The sequence below is a fragment of the Oryctolagus cuniculus genome, chromosome 16 (assembly GCF_051225735.1).
Source record: "Oryctolagus cuniculus isolate XC-2025 breed Fujian yellow rabbit chromosome 16, ASM5122573v1, whole genome shotgun sequence".
NCBI lineage: Eukaryota > Metazoa > Chordata > Mammalia > Lagomorpha > Leporidae > Oryctolagus > Oryctolagus cuniculus.
In genome coordinates, this window is record NC_142882.1 from 65,133,189 (window position 1) to 65,160,874 (window position 27,686).

Below are 27,686 nucleotides of genomic sequence, written 5' to 3' on the forward strand. Positions count from 1 at the left end.
TTTCAAGGATCTAGAAAAACAACATCAAACCAAACCCAAAACTAGAAGGAAAAGAGAAACAATAAAATCAGAGAAGAAATCAATAAAATCAAAACCAATAAAACAATACAAAAGATCAACAAAATGAAGAGCTGGATTTTCAAAAAAATAAAATTAACACACCATTGACCCAACAAACCAAAAAAAGGGGGGAGAAACCCAAATTAACAAAATCAGAGATGAAACAGGAAATATTACAACAGACACCACAGGAATAAAAAGAATCATCAGAAATTATTAGAGCTTATGCCAACAATCCGGGAAACCTGAAAGAAATGCATAGATTCCTAGACACATTTAACCTACCTAAATTGAACCAGGAAGACACAGAAACCTAAACAGACCAAAACAGTAATAAATACCCTCGCAACAAAGAAAATCCCAGGACTGGATGGCTTCGCTGCTAAATTCTACCAAAAATTAAAGAACTAACTCCAATTCTTTTCAAGCTATTCAAAATAATTGAAAGGATGGAATCCTCCCAAATTCCTTCTATGAAACCAGCATCACCTTAATTCCAAAACCTGAAACAGATACAACAGAGAAAGAAAAATACAGACCCATCTCTTGATGAACATAGATGCAAAAATCCTCAACAAAATACTAGCCAATTGAAAATAACAACAGATCAGAAAGATCATTCACCCAGACCAAGTGGGATTTATCCCTGGTATGCAAGGATGGTTCAACTTTCACAAAATCAATATGATACATCACATTAACAAACTGAATAATAAAAATATGATTATCTTAATAGATACAGACAAAGGATGTGATAAAATACAACACATCTTCATGATGAAAACCTTCAGTAAATTGGGAATATAAGGAAAATTTCTCAACACAATCAAAGCAACATATGACAAATCCACAACCAGTGTCCTATTGAATGGGCAAACGTTAGAAGGATTCCCACTGAGTTGTGGAACCAGACAAGGGTGCCGACTCCTACTACTGTTTTTCAATATATTCCTGGAAGTTTTAGCCAGAGCCATTAGACAAGAAAAAGAAATCAAAGGGATACAAATTGGGAAGGAGGACATCAAACTATCCCTATTTGCAGATAACATGATCCTATACATAGGGGAGCCAAAAGACTCCACTAAGAGACTATTGTAACTCATAGAAGAGTTTATGCAGACAATGCCACAGCTGAGAAAGAGCTTCTAAGATCAATCCCATTAGTAATAGCCACCAAAAAAATCAAATACCTTGGAATAAATCTAACCAAATGTCAAAACCTCTATGATGAGAATTATAAAACACTAAAGAAAGAAATAGAAGAAGACACAAAAAAATTAAAAAATCTTCCATGTTAATGGATTGGAAGAATCAATACCAACAAAATGTCAATACTGGTGAAAGCATTTTACAGATTCAATGCAATACCCATCAAAATACCAGACATTCTTCTCAGATATAGAGAAAATGATGTTGAATTTCATTTGGAAACACAAGAGATCCCAAATAACTAAAGCAATATTCTAGAACAAAAACAAAGCTGGAGGCATCACAATACCAGATTTCAAGATACACTACAGGGCAGTTATAATCAAAACAGCCTGGGACTAGTACAAAAACAGATGGATAGATTGATGGGACAGAATAGAAACATCCGAAATCAACCCAAATATCTACAACCAACTAATTTTCAGCAAAGGAGCTAAAATCAACCCCTAGAGCAAGGACAGTCTCTTCAACAAATGGTGCTGGGAAAACTGGATCGCCACACACAGAATCATGAAGTAAGACCTTTACCTGACACCTTTCACCAAAATCCAGCAGCTTAAGTATTATAAAGACCAAATGGATAGGATTAAGTACTATAGTAACCATATAGATAGGATCCAGTGAACAAGTGATCATATAAATAGGACTAAGTGTATGGAAACAATAATAAAATTAAATAGGAGAGAAGGCTCCAACATGTGAAGCAGTCCACTCAGCAGACTCATAGAAGTACAACTGCGTTAGGCAGAACTCCAACCTCGGAATCAGCCTTCCAGGCACTCCAGTCAGGCTGGAAAGCCAAGACACTCTTGCAAAAGACATCTTCCACAAAGGATCCCTATTGGCAAGACCCCAGAGGAAAGAAGAGGCCAATAAAGAATGATACACTTTTCTCTAAAGGGAGAGGAGAATTTCCACTTTGCTTATGACTCTGTTGACCTTGTGGATCCAAAAGGCTTCCATACCTGAGAAAGATCAAGAGCCTTGGGCGATTACTGATGTCATAATTAAGAGTGTTTTTTGTTACACAATACACAAGTGTCACTGTGCACTAACTTCCAATGTAGGACCTCTATCCCCAAAGAGTTGTACTGTGAAACTTAATAGTAAAAGTTGTTCTCAAGAATCACTTCCTTTTAGTATATTAAAAGGAGGCTATTACTATGTCTCATTAGTTATAGTTATGTCCAGAGCTCACAAAAGAAGTGACATCTGTGGGTTCTTCTTTAAAGAAAATTAAGTTTCTAAAAGGAAAGAAGGGGGAGGAGGGAAGGGTAAAGAGGAAGAGGGGGAAAAAAAGCAAAATCACCTTTGAGAAGCAATAATATAAATCAACCCTTGTACAGACAGTTGAGGAACACTTAAGCTTTTTATTCACTTTTTTCTTTTTTTCTTTTTCTTTCTTATTTTCTATTTCTCTTTATTGGATAAAATAAGAGTCAGAGTACGAAGGGAGTAAGAATGGGGAGGAGAATGGGTGGGAGGGTGGGCATGGTGGGAAGATTTACTATGTACATAATGTTGTATTTATGAGACAAACACAAATTAAAAATAAATATAAAAAAAGAAAATAAAGGTCTCTGGATCCCAGATTGGGAGGTTGGGAGATAATCTGTTTAATCTCAATCTGGAGGAGCACCAAAATTGCATGGCCTTTAAATGCTCCCTCAAAAGCCATGCTTACACCCCAAATGCCAGGGATCACAATTAGCATAGATTTCAGATGGATCCAACAGGGTGTGATCCCAAAGCCAATTTCACTGATGAGTTGTCTAACACTGATTGATTCAAAAATAAAAATAATCTGCTTCTAAAACCTTTTTTTTTTTTTTTTTGGACAAGCAGAGTTAGACTGTGAGAGAGAGAGACAGAGAGAAAGGTCTTCCTTTCTTCCTTTCTTCGTTGGTTCACCCCCAAAATGGCCGCTATGGCTGGGGTGCTGCAGCCGGCACACTGCACCGATCTGAAGCCAGGAGCCAGGTGCTTCCTCCTGGTCTCCCATGCGGGTGCAGGGCCCAAGCACTTGGGCCATGCTCCACTTCCTTCCCGGGTCACAGCAGAGAGCTGGACTGGAAGAGGAGCAACCGGGACAGAATCTGGCGCCCTGACCGGGACTAGAACCCGGGGTGCCAGCACCGCAGGTGGAGGATCAGCCAAGTGAGCCACAGCACCGGCCTGCTTCTAAAACACTTACATATATCTACACAAACTGCAAGTTGGAACAAAAGTTTAGGAAAAAAGTCAAAGATTGCTAATAGACTGAAAAGCCAAAGCACACTTTCTCCTGAAACAACTCCTAACTCAGGGCTCTACACGGTATTTTCTGTTCAGTTTGTTCATGTGCCTATATTCATAAAAATAATAATAATAATAAAAATAAACAAAAGATCTGGGCTCAGGAAGGAGCCCTGAGTGCCTTCATAAACTTCTCGGGCCCTTGAACACAGAGCTACAGAAGGCCCCACACAGATGCTTCTCCTCTGGCTAAGGGCCCTGAGTCCCCGCCCAGCCTCCTTCCCCAGTGGACTCGGAGCTGAAAATATACTGTTCAGCCGTGGGCTATTGGCACAAATCAGTGAATGGATGGATGAATGATTTGATTCATGAACAGGAAATCAAGAAGCACTAATTATTTTTTGACACATTTCTGTACTTTGATTTATGCCTTGACTTTTAGTTGTCTTCAGCTATTTTACATCTGATTAGCACGAGGTGAATTACTGAAGAACAGATCTATTAAATCCAGTTTTGTAGGAGACCCACTCTTTGGACTATATCATCATACTGTATCATTTGCTATTTGTAAATACTTTAGGGAGATGTTTTAGCATTTTGCCTAGTGGGTAAGCCACAGGTTAGGATGCCCGGGTTCTACATTGGATAACTGAGTTAGATTCCTGGCTCCATTTGTGACTCCAGTATTCTACTAATGCAGACCCTGGGAGGCAGTGGTGATGATTCGAGTGGCTGGATTTGATATTGGAAATGATCCCCTAAAACATATACAAAAATGTGGCCCCTTAAAATTCCCCAGAAGTCCTATCTGGGGTGCCACATATGTTATAAAATTTGGGGTGACATATGATATCACCATATGCTTATAAATAAATCCCCAATATTAATAAGGCTGAGAGGGTTCTTGCCTAATATTTAGAAAAGAATTCTAAATACAAGCATAAATAATCAAGGCAGCATGGTACATTTTAAGCTTTTATTCAGTGAAAGAAATCATAGGAGAGTGAGAGCTTTACTTATAGGAGAGAGGTAAATCTGGGTTCATACCGAGTACCAGGAACCAGCCATGTGGAAGAGCATCTAGGCCAGGAAGCCTAGGGCGGGTGGCCCGAAGGCCACGCGCCCTGGGGGTGCATGGCTGCAGCCAGCCCCCTATTGGCTAGTGGCCAGGGAAAAGAAAGAGGACGACACCCCATGTCCCAGGCTTTTAACTCACTTCCAAAGGGAAGTGGCTAATTAACCTGATTGGCCAGAGGGCACTCAGGTGTGGCCAGGTAGGAGCATGAGATCACACAGAGCCCTGGTGAAGGTATCAGGTAGGGTGTGAGGTCACACAGAGGCATGGCAAAGGCGTGGTCTTCCAGCTCACAAACCTAATCGATTTTAACATGGATGCCTGCCTACTTAGATTCATGTCACTCACACGGGACACCTGCTTGAGTTCCCAGCTTCTGGCTTCAGTCTGGCCTAACCCGAGTCGTTGTGGTCACTGGAGGAATGATAATGGTTCTCTCTTTCTCTGTGTCTGTCTCAAAAAAAAAAAAAGAAAAAGAAAAAGAAAAATTTTAGAAGCAGAACTGCCGTAAGATAGAAGGGTAGGAAGAAGGTAACTATTCCGCAGATGCTGAGTGATACTCCTATAGTGCACATGCGTAAGTGAACAGAGCTTCCGGAAGAGCATTTCACTAGTTTTCACTAGTTACTCACACCATCTGTAAACACAGGCAGACACTTCTCGGTGCGATCTCCCCATTTGCCCATCCAGATCCATGCCCTACTCCGCTAAGTGCTACAGGAAGCTGACCTCTACAGAATGCACCTGCCATGGTCCTGAAACACCAGCAGGAGAAGACAGGGAGGTGGAGCCAGAGGGAGAGGGGGGCATGGTCCCCTGGCTCAGCTAACACCACGAGTAGCAGCCTCATTCCCAGCACTGTTAGGTGGCCTCACAACAGTTATGTTTCCTTTCTGATGCTTTGAGACCAGCTCCTTCCCTTCCTCTTCAGACATGGGGGTAAAACACCCCCATTCTTCCTCACTGTCGCCAGTTTCACCATCCCTCCCTAGTCTCCTACTCACAGGGCATTCTGGAATAGAATCTGGGTCTCAAAATTCCCAGCTCAAACGTCACTACTGTGTTTTACCTCTCAACTATGAGAAATAATGAATGAAAGCCATTCCACTTCTAAAAGAGTACTTCAGCTGTGGCCCAGGGTAGACATGGTCTAACACCAAAGCTGTACAATCCAGCCCACTGGAAACAATTTGTGTGATCAGCAAGTCTGAGTATACTAATCCCCCAACAATGGGGTTTTTTTTTGCCAACTAGGACACTTTGAAGAAGCATAAGCCCTGCAATTGTCAAAGGATAATTATCATTCAAAGGTGGTTAGTAGTTTGGGGCCTCCCATTGAATGCATTTGAAAGGGTAGAAGTTGTTTTTCCTTTTTAATGATTGCAAGAATTTTATCATAAGAGTTCACGAACAACTGTTTCATCACTATTGTTAAGATGCTGATTTTCCACCTTTGAGATTTCAAGGCAATCACAACCAAAATTCCAGTAGGCTCCCTTGAAGAAACTGATATGCTAATTCTAAAATTTATATGGAAATGTAAAATATGTCCAAAAAACACAATTTTTGGAAAAGAATACATAAAAGCTACTACACTGCACTCCAAAGCTGTATTTATAGACAAGAAGTCAAACTTTTTATGAAACTAAGAATGTGAAGAGTTACCTCTAACATTTTGAGATTCAATGATTGCTTACAGCCTTTGTCTCTACTGTTGAGGAACAGTGTTTTTCCTTCCCCTTCATACTATTTGTTGAACTCTTTACTTACTACAGGGTTAATCTTATGAGTATAAAGTAAACTGAAAATAGATCTTTGTAAAAGTTATGAGTAGGAACAGGAGAGAGAGGAAGAAGGGTGGGAGCAGATTTAGGAACATAGGGAGGGGAGGGGAGGAAGAATCACTATGCTCCTAAATCTGTATATATGAAATTAATGAAATTTCTATACCCTAAATAAAATTTAAAAAAAGAAAAACTTTGACCTTAACACCTAGTAAATCCTGAGTTTAGTAAAAGGAAACAATAAACAACTAACTCAGCCTCACCCTACGTCTATGAGGAAACCTAGTCCCCTGTGGGGTCTTGGTATTAAGCATGGAGGCTGTAAGACAGAAACCAGGTAGAAAAAATCATGCACTGACAATATTTCTAGGACAAAAACTATCTCCACAGACTGCATTCTCCTGAAATAATGACTTTAGGTTCACCAGACACCAGCTGCATACCTGCTGATATGAAATAACATGTAAGTATTCCTCTGTCTTCTGTTTAAAAGACTCAAACCTGCTTGCTTTATAAAATGTTGGTTCTTTCCATTCTACTGTTAGTCATAATTGATGGTATCAAATATTTAGCCAAAATGATAAAAGAGTACACTGTAGTCAAACCAATAAAATGTCCAGGTTACCTAAACAAAGAAAACATTCTCAAATTTTGTTCCTGTATATATTCAAGAATGAATTGGTCATCTTGATGAACATATTATTGTATAAGTACATATAACTATAATTGATCCTTTATTTGATGAAGGTCTATTATCCTATTTACAATTCCCCCTCTAATCCCTGTCACTCAAAGTAGGTCTTCACAATGGCGGCATCAGCCTCACCAGGGGCTTGCAAGAAGTGCAGAATCCCGAGACCTATCCCACAGCAGAACCTGCACTTCAACAAGATTCCAGGCAATTCATCTGTGTGTTAAAGTGTAGGAATCTTGCGCTGAATTACAAACTCAATGCTGAGTTCCACAGGGAAATGAAAGAACAGAAGCCATGACCCTGGACATGTGATGTAGACAAAGCCCAGACGATCCGTTGGAAGCTGTTGTGATCACAGGATACACTCTGAATGCTGGTTATGAAAAATGAATGTGTGACTTGGTGTAGTGTTGCTCTCACTCCCTAAAGGCGGGAGGATGAAAATTTTCCAAATGGTTAAGTGTTCTGGATGATGGACTGGGTTCTAGTTACGTGTAGTTTAATTTACATTTTAATGAAGCTATCATTAAAAAATCATTACAAAAAAGATAATGCTGCAGACTGTTCCACAGGAAGTGGAATCATTGTGACTAGTCACACATTTTTGCCCAAAATATGTGAATTAAACTCAAGTTTTTAGTTCAATGGCATTCTACAATTTCAAATAAATGACACAGTAGCACTCACGAAGTGTTCCTGTCCATGACCCAAAAAGATAAATATCCTGAAGAACGATCCTGCCCTTTCACGTGGATCAACTGAAACCAGATAAGCTGCATCAGGTTTTGAATTTCAGAACCAATGTTTCAGTTGCAAGCCACTCAGATTGCAAGCAAGAGGTTCCAACATGGAGCAATCATACTTGTAAATAAGAGCAAATCTCTATGTCAAATGTACTGTGGTGATCATTTACATAAAATCTGAAAAAGGCTTTAACCCAAAAGTCTGCATGTCATAGCACAGTATCATTAACCTGAACCCATCCTTGCTGCTTCTGCCAAAACCTAATAAGCAATCAGCAAGCAAAGGTGCACTCAGCACTTGGCCAGGAGCAAGGCACCACATCTGCTCCAAGCTGAGCATCTGCAAATATAAATAAGCTATTGTTTTCTCTCAACTTGTGATTGTGAAAAGTGAAGGTTTTCTCTCCTAGTCATCTTCTTTCCTTTTGCCTTTCCTTCCTCACCATTTATTCCAAATTCCACCGCAGACTTTGATAGCATAAAATACACTTACGTTATGCTGTAAAAAATGTGCAATATTAGCAGGAGAAAGTTTCATTTTGTAGAAGTCTCTCTGCAGAATCAGAAGGGGTGAGGTGGTTCTTTGGCACAGTGGTTAAGATGCCAGCCCCCAACAAAGGAGTGCCTGGGTTTGAGTCCTGGCTGTACGTTAAAGTCCTGCTTCCTGCTAATGTGCACTCTGAGAGTCAGCACGTCATGATTTAAGTAGTTTAGACCCTGCTACCACCCGGGAGACCAAAACTGAGTTTCTGGCTCCTGGCTTTGGCTTGGCCAGCCCCAGCTGTTGTCAGCACTTAGGGAGTGAACCATCAGAGAGGTGATAATGCCGTGTGTGTGTGTGTGTGTGTGTTTCAAATATAATTAACTAATTAATTAATTTTAAAGAAAAGAACCTGAACAGCTGAAGCATCAAGGGATGTCCAGCATCTCAAAAGCTCAAAGTCCACAGATCTGACCCTGGGGAAAAACTAAGGAAGGCAAGATCATGTGGGAGGCATGGATGTGTGTGTGTGTGTGTGTGTGTGTGTGAGAGAGAGAGAGAGAGAGAGAAAGAGAGAGAGAGAGAGAAAGGGAGAGAGATGGCTACACATCCGAGAGAAAGAGAGAGAGAAAGGGAGAGATGGCTACACATCCCAGAGAGACTGCTTGTGACGTGTTATGGACCAACCATTAGGGAATGAAGAGAGTGCTGCCTGCATTGTGCCTGAAGATCCCCACGTGTGCATGCACAACAGAAAGAAAGCCCTTTCTCTCTGAACATGGCCTGGACGTGCATGCTATTGGGTGTTAAGGGCAAAACCAAAGGGTTACATCACTAGTTGGCAAGATAAAAGATAAATGCAAATTTAAGTAATTCACTCTAAAAACAAAATTATCCAGGAAACCAGATGATTTCATTCAGCCATAACATGCCAAGTACATTTCTCCACAGGGGAGAATACAGAATACATTGTTTTCTAATTTAGTTTTGGCCGTGGACCCCTTTTGTCATAGGAGTATCTTGTAAGAGTGATCTGTATCAAATGCACTTTGGGGAGCAGTACGGAGCTCTGGACCTAGGGAGCCCTTGCACTTCTGACCCAGAGCTCCTCAGCTGGCTGGCAACGGGGCACGCAGTAAGCCCCTGAGGCATCAGGTTTGCACAGATCATTCTGACAGCAGCAGAACTGGCTCAGATGCAGGCAAACCCTTAGGCTTCTTCCCAAGAAGTCATTATCTTCATTTGATACCCATCTTCCCAACATTCATAAGTGAGCCACGTCTTAGCAACATAAACTGACAATCAGATGTTGTGGTCTGGCCAAGCACAAGCAGTGCCACTGGAACAAATCCCCAGGGCTCAGTGAGTCTCCTTTCCTTATCTGGTTAGGGACCCATAGCTCACGTGGGGTCCTTGAGACCAACCACCCCTTCCCAAAGAGAATCCCTCCATCACAATTCCTGTCGGGTGCAGCTCAGGTGAGTGGGATACACATGTCAGCATCACTCATTTCCCCACGTGAACAATTCAATAGAAACCTGACTCCAATAAGAGGAGGAAGGGCTTCAGAGAAGGTTCCGGAGCCAGCTCTGCCTAGGGTAAGCTAAAGCTTTCCTCCCTCTCCTCTCCTCCATCACTCTCTGATCAAGTGGCAACTATTTATGAAACCACCTGTGTAGCACACTGACACTGAGAGCTTCTAGAGTCAACACTGGACTTTCTGCCACCCTAACACCTCTGCTCTTCCCTGTGCCTGGCAGGACTCACCCCTTGTCCTGCTTCCCCCAGGATCTCTGAGCTCCTAACTTCCAGGGGGCCTGTGGAGGCACCAGGAGAGGAAAGGCCAGGCCCTGCTCCATCCCTGCTTCAATCTGTTTCTGGCAGTGCCCAGGTCCCGTATCTCTGCCTGGGGAACCCTCCTTTATGACTCCAGCTCTCACGGGTCCAGCTGTACCATCTTCTCCCCTTGCCTTCTCAGGCCCCGGAGTACTTTCAGCTTCCCGTGTTGTTGCTGGCCTCAATATACTGCTGATTCTCCCTTCTGCAAACAGTCCAACCACTAAAAAGTCCAACCACTAAAGCCTCTGAGACATCTGCTTCCTGACAGGTCCTGGCTCACGTGTAGGGCCACTGGTGGCCACTGTTCCAATGTGCCCATCCTGAAGCTAAGGTGGTGCAGGTAACCTATCTGCAGTTTGAAAGCACATATGAAAACATACATAAGTCACAGAACAAAATCTGTATCTTAAAGCAGGTTGCTGAGGGTCCACACATGTCATCTTATTGGACTCCAACAGGTATGGATTGAAATATATAAATTGTGAGGCTGGCATCTATACAAAACTGTCAATTTAAAAATTAGCCTGCTATAGATTTATTGAATTTTGAATCCCACCTGCAATTGCTGGGCAGGGCCAGACCAAATGATTTTGCAGGCCTTATATAGCCCACGGGCCAGATGTTCCCCACCCCTAGTTTAATAGGTTTCAGTTGAGTTATCAAAAGAGTATTGAGCTCATCAGTAAAGTTACAACCAGAGTCAGGTTCTCCAAGCATCACTAGGTTCTGCCTCCCAAAGCAGCACTTCTCATAAGGCACTGGAGCTCGTGGTAACCAGTGGGCCAGGCTGGGTCCTTTCTGCTGCATAGCAATCCACTGCCCAGACTCCTCTACTTCACGTACCTGCCTGGGATTGGCTTCCAACACCAGGAAGATGCACAGATCCTCATTCTGGGAATCGTCATCAGGGCCATCCAAGCCTTTTTCCCTTTGAAGCCAAGAGGGAGCTTGGATTTGTGTCACTGATGATGGCTGGTGGACTCCAGTGCTTGGCAGATAACTAAATACATCTGAGACCTAAATAATTCCATGGGCATTCCCACTAGTCTCAGAAGAATTCACAGTCAAGTTCTCTAGAGGCCTCAAATGAATAAAAGAGCATTGTAGGGGGATGTAATCTGATTCAGTCTGTCTAGAGTATAGTTTGGCAGGATCTATCAAAATCCTTTAAAATGTCTATACTCATTGACCCAGAAATTCTCCTCCTATGAATACTCTAAGGAACTCATCAGAGAGATGGCCCAAGGATGTCTCTCCAAGGATGCCCATGAGGACTTTACTCATGATAGAAAATAGTAGAGACACATGGTCAGGAAGAGGAAATTAGCTAAATACATACTGGCAATTTCTCATATTTCACACCGAAATATAAACCATTCCTCCCACTCCAGTTTTCTAGACAAAATAAAACAAGCATTGTTTTCAATGTATTGATACACTGCAAAAAGGTAAGGCACTCCAGAGGGTCATGAAGAATGGTCTGGGATGCGTTAGCCTGAGGGCCTCTGCCTGTGTTCTGACAGCTGCATTAGTTACACCGACCAAACATGAAGCCTCAGCAGGGCTAATTCAGGGTGGGGAGCTAGCCCAGAGACCCACGCCCCTCATCTTCCCTGCACAAGGCTGGGATTTTGCCCAAAGGGTTACATGACCACTGTCAGTGAATTAGAACTCGACCTGTCGCCAGCAGTTGTTCGTAAGAAAAATTACCTGTGTTGACCTTGTAAATGGAAGGAAACACATTCCTTGCAGTGGTGAGCACAGTATGACCCACAGTCCCAGTATTTGGTGTCATCGAATGAAACTTCAAGTGGATATTTAATGTAAAGGAGTCTCAAGTTGATGGATCAATAGTTCCCCTGGCTGATGGTGTCTCCAAGGGCCTGGTCTTGACAAACACGAATCCCTTCTAGAGGAACTTAACTGCAGCCCTGTGCTCAAAGAATTCCCATGAATTAGGTTTTCAAGAACATTCTAATAAGAGATGCCACACCTCATAGTAATAAATTCATGTCCAGAATCTTCAAAAACAGAAGAAAATGTTCACATTATTTGATTTATGGGAAAAGTTATAAGACAACAAGAAAATTACCATGGCAAATAGATGATTATTGATAAAGGTTAGACATAGAGGGATACATGATAGAAATAGATTTAGATACAGATGTCAGAGACATTGATACAGAAATATAGACTGGTAAATAGATGATACAGTCAGATTTAGACAGATATAGACAGATGATAAGCAGATAAACAGAGATGGCAGAGATTGATAGGTCAGACAAAAAGATGGGGGGCTATGCAATGATAGCCAACAGGGATAGAACTGTGGGTGCTAGTATTTTTTTGGTTACAATTTTAGCATTTTCCAAATCTTGTACAAGGCACATATACTTTGGAAATTAGGGACAAAAGTTGTTGAATGAAACTTAAATTTGAAAAGGACCTACCAATATTTAAGAAAACATTTGACCTAATTCCTCCTATCTTTTGGTCCACACAGTGGTGGGGAACGTCCAGTCCATGGTCAACATAAGAACTGCGAAATCATTTGGTCTGGCTCTGCCAAGGAAACTGGAGGCAGGACTTAAAATTCAATACATCTATAACAGGGTAATTTTTAAGCTGATAATTCATATGGTCTGTGAATGTTACAAATATCCAAATGGTTCTGGGCAGAAAAAAGGTTCCCCACCCCTTAGCACTAACAGAAGCACTGATGTGCACATTATATACCTTTACTGCCATTAGACAACCTGCTTTGTGCCACATTCTGATAGGGGTAAGAGAATGAATCACAAATGAGACCCAGTTCTAGCCTTCAGAGCTCATGGCTTAGGCTGGGATTCAGAAATGTGACAGGTGTACACCCACACGTGTCTCACAGGCTCCCATGCCAGGTATCAGGAGGGCGCCTCACTCAACCTGAGCCAGGAGTCAAGGAAGATGTTCTGCTGTGAATCAGCCCTGCCCTTCATCTGCAGGATGACCTGGAGAGAGTCGGGGGCAGAAGGGGAAAGAGAGGGGTGTGGGGAGCAATCCGGACTAGACTGAGTTACTGGAATTAAGACTTATTCTATGCATCTGCTCTCCCACAATATGGCGCTGGGAGAGAAGTAAACAGCTTCTGCACAGCTGCCTCCAGTTCAACCAATAAACTGTAGGACTTGCTCCTGATTGGAGAGCAGCGTACTCGGCGTGTGGGCAGCCGAGTTGGGATTGGCAGAGGAGGACTATAAAGGAGGAGAGAGACAGCATGCACCAGGAACATCTAAGGGGAACATCTAAGGGGAACACCCGTGCAGCCCCCGAGAGAGCCGGCCGGCGGTGTGCCGCTCCCCTGCGGAAGTGGGGAATGTGGCCAGGGGGAACTGCCCTTCCACGGAGGTGGAAGGGATAGTAGCCAACCCGGGAAGAACCAGCAGCAAACCCGGGGAGGGCCGAGCAGACGAAAGAACAGCGCAGGGTCCTGTGTCGTTCCTCCACGAAGAGGGGGAGCGACAGAGGGGGTTGGGTAAAGGAGAAAGCGTGCTGTCCTTGCAAGGTGTCTGGTGCGTAATAGATCTTCCCAGGCAGACGAATCAGTTAATTCACAGGCTTTTATTGGGGTTCCACTCCCGGGCGAGGTTTCCCAGTCTCAACAGAGCAACAAAGCGGGGGCCGGGGAAGTCACGCATCAGAGATTGGGAGGGCTCCTTTTATAGATTCAGGGCATGGGGGTTAAAGGTTGAGGCGGGTCTGATCCTCATTGGTTGACCTTTAGGCACCCACGGGGACCTTGACAAGGACTTTTCTTCCCTGGAAGTACAGGTAGCAACTTTCCATTCCCGGAAGTGTAGGCCTTCCCTCCTTGCGGATCCCAAAGCTACCAGTCCTCACCTCCCTCCCTCCCTTCACTCTGTTCCCTTGCTCTGCTTTATTTTTCTTCATGGCAACTATCACTTGTCACCACTACATTACATATGTAGTTGTTTCCTTATTAAGTCCCACCACTCCATTAGAAGTTCCTCAAAGGTGAAAGCTTTGTCATGTGAATTGCTGTCTCATAGAACCTGGAACAGAAATATGATCTCCATAGAAATTAACAGAAGTTCGAACAGCACATACTAAGTGTCATGCTTTGTAAAAAAGTTTTATTTATTATTTGAAAGGCAGAGCTACAAAGAGAGAGGAGACAGAGAGATCTGCTGTCAGCTGGTTCATTCCCCAAATAACTGCAATGACCAGGACTGGGCCAGGCCAGAGCCAGGAGCCAGGAGCTTCATCTGGGTCTCCCATTATCAGGGAACTACACCAGAAGTGGAAAAGCGGAGACATGAACCAGCACCCATAGGGGATACCAGCATTGCAGGTCACGGCTTAACTCACTATACCACTACCCGGACTGCAAGTGTCAACTATTTATTGACTAGGCCATCTCTTACGTGCTCCTGTTTGCACTGTCTTTCTCTTGAATCCATGCTGAGGACGTTTCAAGAAGATACAACTTTTTTATTCTATTTTAAAGATTTATTTATTCATTTGAAAGGCAGAGTTACAGAGAGGCAGAGGCAGAGAGAGAAAGAGTCTTCCACCCACCAGTTCACTCCCCAAATGGCTGCAATGGCAAGAGCTGCACTGATCCAAACCCAGGAGCCAGAAGCCAGGAGCTTCCTCTGGGTCTCCCATGTAGGTGCAGGGTCCTCCACTGTTTTCCCAGGCCATAGCAGAGAGCAGGATGGGAACGGCTGGGACACGAACCAGCTGACAGCTGTGTGCACGGGTGGTTTGGGGCTACCTGGGATGTGAGGACCTTTGCATTACTCACATCTGATTAACACAGGTAGGGTACACCTGACCAAAAACTGCTGCCTGGGATCTCCAGGACAGAGACTGGTTGTCAGCAGTTTAGTTCTGCAGTGAGGAGCCTAGCTGGAAGCTGCACGTTGGCTTCCTCACAGAGCTGAAACCTATCTGGACAGGAGCTACCCCCAACGCCACTTTCTTGTGACTGAGGAAACATTTTAAACTCTTTGGTTAATGCTATTTTTAGTTGGTGGGGCGGTGGGAAGAGAGGAATGATGGGAAGGAGGCAGGAGGTTGTTAGTAAGCATCTGGTTGAGAAAGACATGAGTGGGTTCTTTTAAAGGAACGGTTGTAGGTTAAGAGATGCAAAACAACATGTTATGTAACAATTTTCACATCTTCAATAAAGTTGCCTTAAAAAGGCCCTGGTGCGTGTCGGCGTCAGTGCTGTGACACATTCTGCAGGCACACTGGACTCCAGCGAGTCTGGCCAGTCTACCTGGGGAAAAGGTATCTCGTATAATGAAAGAAAATAACAGTGCTCACTGTGTTCAGAATTGGCACCTATGTGTGATACAGACCAGCTTATTTCACATGTTTCCCTCTGTAGTCATTCTCCTTAATTTATCCTGCCAGCCGCACTCCAAGCAGGAAACAGGGAGATGTAAAGAAATTACACAGATCCTGAATCCACGCACGCTTTGTTTAATGGAAAATGAACACTGCACAGGACATGCCCTTTCTATGTTCACGCTGGCAAAATGCACGATGCATGTGTTTCCCAGCCTCCTTGGGTTCCTAGTGGGCACAAGGTATGCGGCTTGCCAGCTGCCAGCATTTTGTCATGTGGCCCGTGGGCAAACCCAGCAGGCATCCTACTAAAATCATGATCAGGTGCCCAGCTCAGCTCTCAATTATGACAACAGTAAACGACAGATAGTCAAGGGCCTGCCCAATTTACAGCTCACTCCTGCGAGGTGAATAGAGACAAAGACAAGGAGGTGCAAGTATAATTTTTAGGGTGGGAAATTTGCTTCTACCAAATGTTCTGGAAGAAAGCCAGACTTGTGGTTTCAGCTGCACTGGATTTGCTCATGGAATGGGAAGCCTTGGATCCCAGCAACACGCTAAGTTGGCCAACACGGACAACAGGATCAGATGCTCTGCAGGGTCCTTGCATCATATTAAATAAAAGAAATGGAAGTTCCACCTCCTCTGACAGACAAATGGGAACATCTCATTTAACTGTACCAAGAACAGTATTACGTGCTTTATTTCACTTCAACCTCACAAATATCCTATAGGGTAGGGATCATTATTAGTCCATTTTACAGACTAGAAAATCGAGGCCCAATGTCACACTTGAACGTGACAGAGTGGGGATAAGAAATGCAGGCCTGTGCTTTCAATAACCTTGCTTCCCATGCTGAGTTTCTTGATTATCTCTAGTCAAGAGACTGCATGGATGGCTGTTGCTGGCTGGGATCATTTAGCAAGGACTTGCTTAGGTTATTACAAGCCCATTCAAAATACAAAAACAATTTGATAACATGTATGTCCACACACTTCTGTTTCCTTTGGAATTCTATTAATTAGAATATTCTGACTACAAAAATGCCCACAAAAATCTTTCCTCTCCTGTATGCACTCTGCTTAGCAATGTGACCGTGTGCTTTCTCCCATGAAGAGGTGAAAACTACCTCTCCATCCTGAACTTGAACTTGTGATTTGCTGTAGTCAATGAGAATTTAGTGAGCTATATATAAGTTGAGGCTTGAAAAGCCCCTGCTCAGTATCATCTTACTTCTTTTCCTTGAGAACTGTGGACCCATTTTCCCATGGACAAACCGAGGCTAGTTCATTGGGTGATGGAACACACAGTCAAGTCATCCCCACTGCCCCAGCCAACAACAAATCAGCCACAAATCAACTGAGCGAGGCCATTCTAGAATACTAGTGCCAGAAAGACACCTGTACCCTCAGCAGCAAGACAACCCAGACCACCAGAACTCCCCATATGACCCATGAAATGTTGAAGAATGATAAAGGATTTGTTATTTTCAGCCACTAAGTTTTGGAGTGGTGTGTTACACAGTCCAAGTATTCAGAAAGTAAAGCTCTGACTTCTTCGTGGTGTATGTGACAGTTCAGGAAGGAACAAAACATAAGTTTATCATGAGTTAGTCATTGACTCTGTCAAGCTATAGTAAGGAGTAAGATATAGTAAGGAATAGTAATTTTGGCAAGCATTCTGCTAGCAAGAGAAACAGAGCGAGAGCAAGAGAGAGAAAGGAAGAAGGAAAAACACAGGTATCACTGAGCTAATTACATGTATAGGGAAACGCAGCAGATAAATCCACAGAACTGGGTGACTAGCATATGAGTAGGCCTTAAAGGAGGAAAGAAGGGTTACTACTTTTGGCTCAGACGAAGTGAAGTGCAAAAACTGATATGTGTGTCTCCTTAATCACTAGTGCTCATAGTTGGAGCCTTGCAAAATTAGGTTTTGATGAGTTCATAAGGGTGCAGGCATATGATGGGATTAACACCCTTCTAAGAAGAGGAAAAGAGAGGGAGCTTGCTCTGTCTGCCATGAGAGGACACAGCAAGAAGGCAACTGTCTACAACCAGGAACAGGGCTCTCATCAGACGCAAAATTTACAGGCATCTTGATCTTGGATTTGTTACAATAGCAGCCCAAGTTACCAAGGCAAAAGCCTTTGCTAGACAGGAAATACTTTGGCTGAGAAACTGGAGTAGAAAATAAGCTAGGCAAGAGAAATGGGTGGAAACTAAGTTGAGAAAGGAAAAGAAAGTCATTCCATGGATGGAAAACTAATGCTAAAAGAACAAGATGAAAGAAGTCAGCCAGATGGGGGATAGCGCCGTGGCTCACTTGGTTAATCCTCCACCTGCGGCGCTGGGACCCCATATGGGCACCAGGTTCTAGTCCTGGTTGCTCCTCTTTCAGCCCAGCTCTCTGCTGTGGCCCAGGAAGGCAGTGGAGGATGGCCCAAGTGCTTGGGCCCCTGCGCTCACATGGGAGACCAGGAGGAAGCCCCTAGCGCCTGGCTTTGAATCGGTGCAGTGCGCTGGTCATGGCAGCCATTTGGATGATGAACCAACGAAAGGAAGACCTTTCTCTTTGTCTCTCTCACTGTCTAACTCTGTCAAATTAAAAAAAAAGAAAAGAAAAAAAAAAGAAGTCAGCAAGATAAGCACAGAACAACCTTTCCAAATAGAAGGGAAATTATCTTTCTGTCTAATCCTAAGCAAAAGTCTTTCAATTTCTTTCCAATACACCTTGACATTCAAGCAAAAAAGCCATCACTGAGGGTCTGGCAATGTTAGAAAGTTATCTGATACAGTGAGACCAAGCGTACTGCTCTGTGGTTTCCTTTCCTAACTAAATCAATTAATTCTCATGCATATGGATGATGTCATATAATACTATGACAGCATCAAACTGGAACTGCTAATTCATAAATATGTATTGTCTCTTACCGGCAAAGTAGAGAAGGGGAAATGCAAAGGAAGACCTGAAGGTCTCACACTCCATTCAAGTGGCAAATCCATGGCAAGCAAAAAGGCTTCTTAAGTAATGAAGAGGTGTCAAGACTCACAATGGACCTGGGGGGTAATACTGTGCTTGGAAAAAAAATACTCAAAGTAATCATGATTTGATTATGAAAAGGAGAAAAAGATAGGAAGGGATTGTGGAGATGAACAGGAATTGAGGGTAAGAGAAAAAGAGGAAGAATCAAAGTAGCATAGATTTGTTTTTTTGCCATTGTAAGAATCCTGCAGCAAAGGGAATAAACAAACAAAACAATGCAAGAAAAATAAGCAAAGAACAGCTACTCTTCTCCTTTCTTTTAAGGGTAAAACCTTCACTCTTGAAACAGAATTTAAAGCCATAATTAATCTCAGATTCAGATGACTTGAATGTCTAAATTCTTTCTAAGAATAATCAATATCTGGATTTAGTGGCAGCACCCTGGAGTCAACTACACTGGCATCCAATTGAGGAACCAATTGTTAAGCATGCTATGTCCTCCTATTTGATTTAAAATACACTTTCTATTTCAAGGAGATTAGAAAGAGATTTTGCCAGGACTATCACCATACATATTAGATACCTGTTAGATACTGAATTATGAGTGAATGAGTGAGAGCATGGATGGCTCACCCAGTGCAGCTGGTTAATTACACATATCAATGCCCCAAAGAACAACCAATCTCTACTCTAGGGCATAAGACCTTTTCAATCAACTCCTTTTCATTTGTTTATTATCAAATACTAATTGAGAACTTTCTAGAACAGACACCAATGATTTTGACCAAAGTATTTTCATTTCATGGTAAGCGCTCACACTACTTTTCCCAGGAAGCTATGAACTCCACAAAATCTGAGGTAAGTAACTTCCCCAAAGTCTTGCAACCAGGGTGGGCATCTGGCACGGTGGTACAGACACCACTTGGGATACCCTCATTCCATAACAGTGTCCTTGGACTCGAGCCCTGGCTTCTCTTCTGAGGTCAGCTTCCTGCTGCTGCACACCCTAGGAGGCAGCAGGAGATGGCTCAAGTACTTGAGTACCTGCCACTCACATGGGAGACCTGGACTGAGTTCTCGGCTCCCAGATTCAGCTTGGCCAACCCTGGCTTTCGTAGGCCTTTGGGGAGTAAACCAATGGATAAGAGGTATGTGGTATGTGTGTTAAATAAATGAAAATAAATACATAAATTTTTTTCAAAAAGGAGGACATATAATGGAAAAAACGATACAGTTGGGATTTGAATCCAGGGGCCTGAACTTCTAAAACAATGAGCCCCATGTTCTTTTTCTTAGAGGGGTTTGGTCAATAATTTGAGTGAAAGATTTATACAACAGCCATGATTTTAAAACATCTTGGAAGGAGCATTAATATAGATACTTTTAATATATCATTATTTAAAAATAATAAAACAATCTCAAATTATTAGGAACAATTCTGGTTTAGATATAAAAATCTCAATTACAGAAAACAAAGTCTACAGAACACAAAAGCCTCTTAAGGTCAACAACCAGCAACAAAACCACTATTAGCATTTTTCCCTGTTTTCTTAAATGCAATCACTGATTTGTTGATCAATTTACATTATAGAATCATACCTTCCTTAAGATTAGATCATACGAATTCTATACTCAGCACATGGTTGAGCATCTAAGTTTTAATCATTACATAATATTTGCTACATGAATAGACCCCAATTGATAGGATCATTCCTCTGTTGACAAACACTGAGGTTGCTTCCAACCTCCTACAGTATTAAGACAATGTTTTGGCAATCTTCTTAATAGTTCTTTGGCAGTTCCTCTAGCATATTAAAATAAATCCCAATCACAACAGGGTAGGTAACAATAACATACATATATATATATATATATATATATATATATATATATGCATGTGAACATATTTACATAGAATTTTAAATTTTCTAATAGCTACATATAAAATGAAAAGCTAAGATTACTTTTAGTAATATATTTTATTTAACATGATATTTACAAAATAATATCACTTTAATGTGCCAGCAATGTAGAAATCATTATGAGATGTTTATATCATTTTTGGCACTCAGTTTTCTGAGTCAAGTACAAATTAGCACTGAAGAGCACATCTCAATTTGACTAGTCATACGTCTTTTTAATATATTATATATTTATTTATTTGAGAAGCAATTACAGAGAGACAAAGACAGAATATTCCATCTACTTGTTAACTCCCCGACTGGCCACAATGGTCAGGGCTGGCCAAACTGAAGTCAGGAGCCTAGAGCTCTATCTGGGTCTCCCACATGGGTGGCAGGGGCCCAAGCACGTAGGCAATCTTTCACTGCCTTTCCAAGCACACAGGGAGCTGGATCAAAAGTGGAGTAGCCAAGACACAAACCAGCACTCCAATATGGGATTACAGCATCCTAGGCAGCAGCTCAACCCACTGTTAACTCAATGCCAGCCCCACAGCCATACCTTAAGTGATCACACATAGCTAGTAGGTATCGTACTGGACAGCATAGCTCTAAACAAAGGGTAAAACAGATATTATTAGTGAACTATGCAGAAACTAATGCTTAGAAAGAACCAAGGTTGGGGCTGGTGCTGTGGTGCAGTGGGTTAATGCCCTGGCCTGAAATGCTGCCATCCCTCATGGGCACTGGTTCTAGTCCCGGCTGCTCCACTCCCATTCCAGCTCTCTGCTATGGCTGGGGAAACCAGTAGAGGATGGCCCAAGTCCTTGGGCCCCTGCACCCACATGGGAGACAGGAGGAAGCTCCTGGCTCCTGGCTTCAGATCGGCGCAACTCCGGCCGTTGTGGCCAATTGGGGAGTGAACCAGAGGATGGGAGACCTCTCTCTCTCTCTCTCTCTCTCTCTCTCTCTGTCTCTGCCTCTCCTCTCTCTGTGTAACTCTGACTTTCAAATAAAATACATAAATCTAAAAAAAAAAAAAAAAAAAAAAACAGAAAGAACCAAGGTTGCATACCTGGCTTGCAATGAAATTCAAATTCAGGCCTGACAACAACAAAGTCCCTGCTCTTAGCTGGTAACTATATTGATACTGGGAGTTCTGTGTTACACTTTAAAATGGTAATACACTTAATAATACAATCTTCATTTATATTTGATAGTAAATATAATCTGCATAGTACAAACACTGAGAAATCATCTATGTTCCTAAGGCAACAGTCTAAAACTCAGCAATGACTATATGTATAAAAACTCTCATGACAATGTTTTATAAAAAAAAAAAATGCTCTGAACTGGTAAACCAATAAGTATGATGTTTCATTATGCATTTAATAATCATAAAAGTAACTTTTAAATTACAATAAATTAAGCAATTTCTAGTGTGAACTAATCTTCTAATATATGTAGCTTAACTTTTTACATTCATTTCTATCTAAAGATATGAGTATTTTATGTGTGTGTCATGTATTTGTAACTAAAGAAAACAGTTTGCATTATATGAGCAAAAGAACTGCCTGAATGAAGTACTTGCCATCAGCATAAAGCATAATACAACCAGAACAGATTTTTTTAAAAAAGTATTTAAAAGAATAATAATGGCCATGATAGGGCTGCTTCCATATTCTAACGAATTGGTAGAACCTACATATAAAAATATGTAGGTGATTTTTAAAGACATTTGCAGGGAGGTTAGCTTTCGTAAGTCTTGAAACAAAAAGCAAAGCCTGGCTCAGGGGCTTGGCAGGTGGGAAAATAGGGGCAGGATACTTATTGCAAGAGGTTGCTTATGAATACTATTCTGAACAGGCTGGCCACAGCATGAAAGGGGTTTGCAAAGTGACATTTATATGTCTTTTGAGGTATTATTTATATGCTTATTTTTATTAATATAGAGATGGAAGCAATTTTTACAAAACAGAGAACCAAAATGTTCCAATTATGTTACATCTCTCAGGTCATAAGTTTCTCAAAAATAAATTACTGAAACACATGAATTACATTTCTTCAATCTAAATGGTAATTCTCCATGACAGGGAAGTTTTACATAACTGTGCTCAGTGCAAATGGATGTTCCAGAGATTCTAACTCTGCAGTCTGCCTGGAAATTGCCTTGATGAGCTCTGGAATGTAGAGGCCCAGGACCACAGGTTTGTTGGCAAGGCTCAGTCTCACAAAGGCAGCCTTTTGGAGAAGATGCAACAAGTCACAAGAGAGAACAACTTTGGCCGGCGCCGTGGCTCAATAGGCTAATCCTCCGCCTTGCGGCGCCGGCACACCAGGTTCTAGTCCCGGTCAGGGCACCAGATTCTGTCCCGGTTGCCCCTCTTCCAGGCCAGCTCTCTGCTGTGGCCAGGGAGTGCAGTGGAGGATGGCCCAAGTACTTGGGCCCTGCACCCCATGGGAGACCAGGAGAAGCACCTGGCTCCCGCCTTCAGATCAGCGCGATGCGCTGGCCGCGGCGGCCATTGGAGGGTGAACCAACGGCAAAAGGAAGACCTTTCTCTCTGTCTCTCTCTCTCACTGTCCACTCTGCCTGTCAAAAAAAAAAAAAAAAAAAAAAGAGAGAGAGAGAGAGAAAGAGAGAAAACAACTTTAAAATGAATAATGTGGCCGGCGCCGTGACTCACTTGGTTAATCCTCCACCTGCGGCGCTGGCACCCCAGGTTCTAGTCCCGGATGGGGCGCCGGGTACTAGTCCCAGTTGCTCCTCTTCCAGTCTAGCTCTCTGCTGTGGCCCGGGAGTGCAGTGGAGAATGGCCCAAGTGCTTGGATCCCTGCACCCGCATGGGAGACTGGGAGGAAGCACCCGGCTCCTGGCTTCGGATCAGCGCAGCACCGGCCGTAGCAGCCGTTAGGGGAGTGAACCAACGGAAGGAAGACCTTTCTCTCTGTCCCTCTCTCACTGTCTATAAGTCTACCTGTCAAATAAAAATAAATAAAAAATAAAAAAATAAAATGAATAATGCACCCTCCATGAGCAAAGACTTGATGGTGAAGCCAGTCTTCAAGCTTCTCATTCGTTTTTTTTTTTTTCACAGATGAGTAAGTGAGATGCTGTACTAGCACCCAGAATCCAGCAAGATCAGCTGAAATCAGATGTGTCAACCACAAAGACAGAAAGCACTTCAAGTAATGACAACATGGGGGACAGAGGAGTGGAGAAGTCCAAAGGGAACACTGAGGCATCCAAAGATTAGACAACGTTGGGGAGATGCTCCCACACCTGAGCTGCAAAGGAAGGAGGTAATCAATGATGATAATCAATTTATTAATTATTAATGAGTCCAGGAGCCAAGGTCACCTGGTAGAAGCTGGCCCTCCAGTAGACCCGATCATGGGAAGTGCCCGCTAAAGCAGCACCCCAAGGTGAGGTGGTTTATTCCTTGCATTCACCCTCCAGTCTCCCATTGGTGGGTCCCAGCTGGATGCCAACTGGCACAGGGCCTGGGATCTGTGACCTAGAGAGTCACCACACAGAGGGCACCAGAGGGCTGGGGAAGCATCTGAGGACAAGAGGCCTGCACCCCCAGTGCCTGTGAGTGGTGTCACAGGGTCAGCGTCCTCAACTCTGAGGCTGCATCTTACTGCCCCCTGCCTAGACCAAGACTTCGAAATGCATCAGCAGCAGCAGCAAAATACTGTCAAGACTGCTATTCACGACACAGTGCCTCTTCTCCAGACTCCGAGGAGAAAGATTTTTTTTCTGTTCTCAGTACCAAAGATGCCTGTGCTTCCCTTAAGTAATTATCATCACTGGGGCTGACGACACTAGGTTATGTAACTGCGCTGGCTGTCCAAGTTACACCTTCAAACGCAGCTGGGTCAGGACTCAGCCAGTCCTCTCAGAACTGTTCCCATGTTTCCTTATTTTTTCTTGGTTTTAACATTTTCTATTTTGTATTTTTTGCAATGCTGTAAGCTTGTTTAAATAGTTTATGGCATAATCCAGGAAAAATACATATAAATATACATACTCCCATAATTATGTAGATGCATCATTTTGAACATGAACTAATGACAACTGTAATAATTCCAAAGCAAGTCTTTGATATCACATCAATCTGAGTTTAAAGCATACTAACTTTTCATCTGTCAGACACATTACAGCTATTTATTGTGACTTTTATTTTTAATTGTGTAACTATTGATGCTTTGCTTTGTTAACCTACATAATATAGATTTTAGTGTGTATATAACCGAATATGTCAATCCCTCAAAGAATCCTACAATAATGGCATGCTTACAGAGCCCTTCCCAATCTTAAGATCACCTGAATATTAGCTAATAATCCCTCCTGGTTGTTTTATGGTTTCTTTAAATAAAAATGCTAAATGTTTTTAATCTTTTCTTCTTTTAAAGATTTATTTATTTATTTAAAAGCAAAGTTACAGAGAGGCAGAGGCAGAGAGACAGAGAGACAGAGAGAGAGAGAGGTCCTCCAACCACTGGTTCACTCCCCCGATGGCTTCCAAGGCCATTTTCCGGGTCTCCCACATGGGTTAGGGGCCTAAGGACTTGGACCATCTTCTACTGCTTTCACAGACCATAGCAGAGAGCTGGATCAGAAGTGGAGCAGCTGGGACTCAAACTGGCTCCCATATGGGATGCTGGCACTGCAGGCAGCAGCTTTACCCCCTATGCCATAGCGCCGGCTCCTAATGTTTTTTAATATTTTAAAGCATAATGATAATTTTAACAAGCATAAGGAACTTGGTTTGTGCCAGATAAAATTATTTTTTAAGCTATTTTTCTGGGCCTGGCACTGTGGCACAATAGGTTAATCCTCTATCTGCAGTGCCTGCATCCCATATGGGCACTGGTTCTAGTGCCAGCTCCTCCTCTTCCAATCCAGCTCTCTGCTGTGGCCCAGAAGACGGCCTAAGTGCTTGGGGCCCTGCACCAGCGTGGGAAACCCAGAAGAAGCTCCTGGCTCCTGGCTCCTGGCGTAGCTGCAGTTGTTGAAAGAGGAAGATTCTCTCTCTCTCTCTCTCTCTGTCTCTGTCTCTCCCTCTGTTTGTAACACTACCTCTCAAATAAATAAATTTTTTTTTAAAAGAAAGATTTATTTTTCTGAAAGGCAGAGTTACAGAAAGAGATAGGGAGATAGAGACAGATCTTCCATCTGCTGGTTCACTCCTCAAATGGACACAATAGCCAGAGTTGGCCCAGTCCAAAACCAGGAGCCAAGAGCTTCCTCTAGGTCTCTCATGCGGAAGCAGGGGCCCAAGGACTTGGGCCATCCTCTGCTGCTTTCCCAGGCACACCAGCAGGGAGCTGGATTGGAAGCGGAGCAGCCGAGACTCAAACCAGTGCCCATATGGGATGCCAGGGTTGGAGGTAGTAGCTGAAACCACTACACCACATTGCCGGCCCCCAGATAAAATTCTAAACAGAAACTAATACAGTAGCACCTTAAATTTTACAACTACACTGTGACAGTAGCTACTGTATCACTCCCTTTTTATGGATGAGAAAACAGAGGCATATAAAAGTGAAGTGATTTGACTAAAGTCCCACAGTAGGATATGGCAGAGCCAGGATCTGAATGCAGGTTCCAACACAATGCCCTGGCCTCTGGACTCGATCTTGAGGCTAAGTATAAGATGAAGAGCTTGAGGTCTGTATTTTTCTTTCCTGAGTAGTCAGCTAGCAACCCTGTCAAGACTAAAAAAATACTGCCCCATCTTTATTTCCCTCAATTAGTGAAGTCAAGTTTATCAGATACATTCTTATTTTCCTTGATATCACTTTTGTGCCAGTTGGAAGACACAGTGCAATGCCTCGCTATTCCTACCACACGCTTACAGACTCAGTACCTCAGAGCTCTGAGAAGGTGATTTATCAAACACCCACACTTGGCACCCTCTGCTCCCCATGGCATCTGGCTGCCAGTCCATTAGGGTCCCTGGTGGCCCCACTCCAAAGACAGGATCCTCAAGACACAAACGAGTGCTCCTAACAACACTGAAAATTAGAATCTCAGCCAAACGATGGCTTTCTCATTAGGACTTCCTCTAATTACAAGACTTAGAGAACTGAAATGAGGTTCGCAGCTGCAGCTGGTGCTCACACAGCCTTAGCCACTTAGAATGGAGAGCAAATGGCCGCTCTGACAAAAGGGACAAACAAACAAACACTTTTGACAAGAATATTTATGGGACAAATAAAAGAATAACAGGAGTGGTAACCAATGTTATGCTCCTGCAGTAGGATGATGGATGAGATTTTTACCCTATTTTCTTCTAGACTTTCCCAAACTCACCATTCATTATTATTACCTGAATGAAGCATTCTGAAGACACTGCATAATGACTGAACAATGTAAGCAAACCCAGGTCCCATGTTTCCTGCTGCATTGTGCATCTGTGAACAAACTTGCTTTTCTGTGTAGACCCTGCCGTGGGCGACACAGACCCAAACAAAACAGGCTTAGCCTCATCTATAAAAGTTGCATGATTTTAAGCCCATGAATGTGGTTATGAATATTTGTGTAATTAAATATTAATTTAAAAATTTTATTTAAGTTATACAAGTTTCATGTATTTCATATATACAGATTTAGGAACATAGTGACACTGCTCCCCCTACCCTCCCTCCCACCCAATCTCCAACCTTTCCTCCTCCTCCCTCCCATTACCACTTTTAATTTTCACAAAGACCTATTTTCTGCTTACTTAATGATCATATAATTAACCCTACACTAAGAAAAGAGTTCAACAAACAGTATGAAGAAAAAAAATACTACTTCTCAATGGAAGAGACAAAGAGCTGTAAACAATTATTAAATCTCAAAATGTATATTTCGCTCCATTGCATCTCAGGTTTATGAATGTACAAAACGGAGTGAGCACTAACATCAAAGCCAGGACTCTAACGGAAGTCTTCAAAGCCTGCTTCAGTGCTTCTCCACCTTGCCTGCCCCACCTCTCCCCCAGGCTCTGCTACCTTCCCTCAGTTTCTGTAGCACATCAGAGCCAGAGGATGTGACTGCCCACCTGTCCTTTCCTAACACAGTAGGGAGGTACCGTTGAAGGCACCTGCTCTTGGTTGCCTACTCATCTCTGTGGCTCTTATGCCCCTTGCCTGGTTAGCTCTCTTCAAAGGAACCTTGTAAACTGGCAAACGTTTTGGAAGTCTGTGTGCTAGGCTGCCACCACAGTATCCAAACAGCTGTTGAGATGCAGCACTGCTGTCAGGTACACATCCCGAAGGGCACAACCAACCACCAGAACACCTGCAAGCAGGCCTTTGAGTGACCATCCAA

General features: G+C 42.8%; 1 protein-coding gene across 6 annotated transcripts in view; it reads right to left on the minus strand.

The window, feature by feature from the left end:
- AMPH (amphiphysin) overlaps positions 1–27,686 on the minus strand; it is a 230,289-nt gene that overhangs the window by 143,841 nt on the left and 58,762 nt on the right. The window contains exon 2 of one of the 6 annotated variants that reach the window (XM_070059746.2): positions 4,928–5,029. The exons of the other annotated variants lie outside the window; for them this stretch is intronic. The gene's annotated coding sequence lies outside the window, so the exon portion shown is untranslated. The remainder of the gene's footprint in view (positions 1–4,927; positions 5,030–27,686) is intronic. 6 annotated transcript variants of the gene reach the window in all.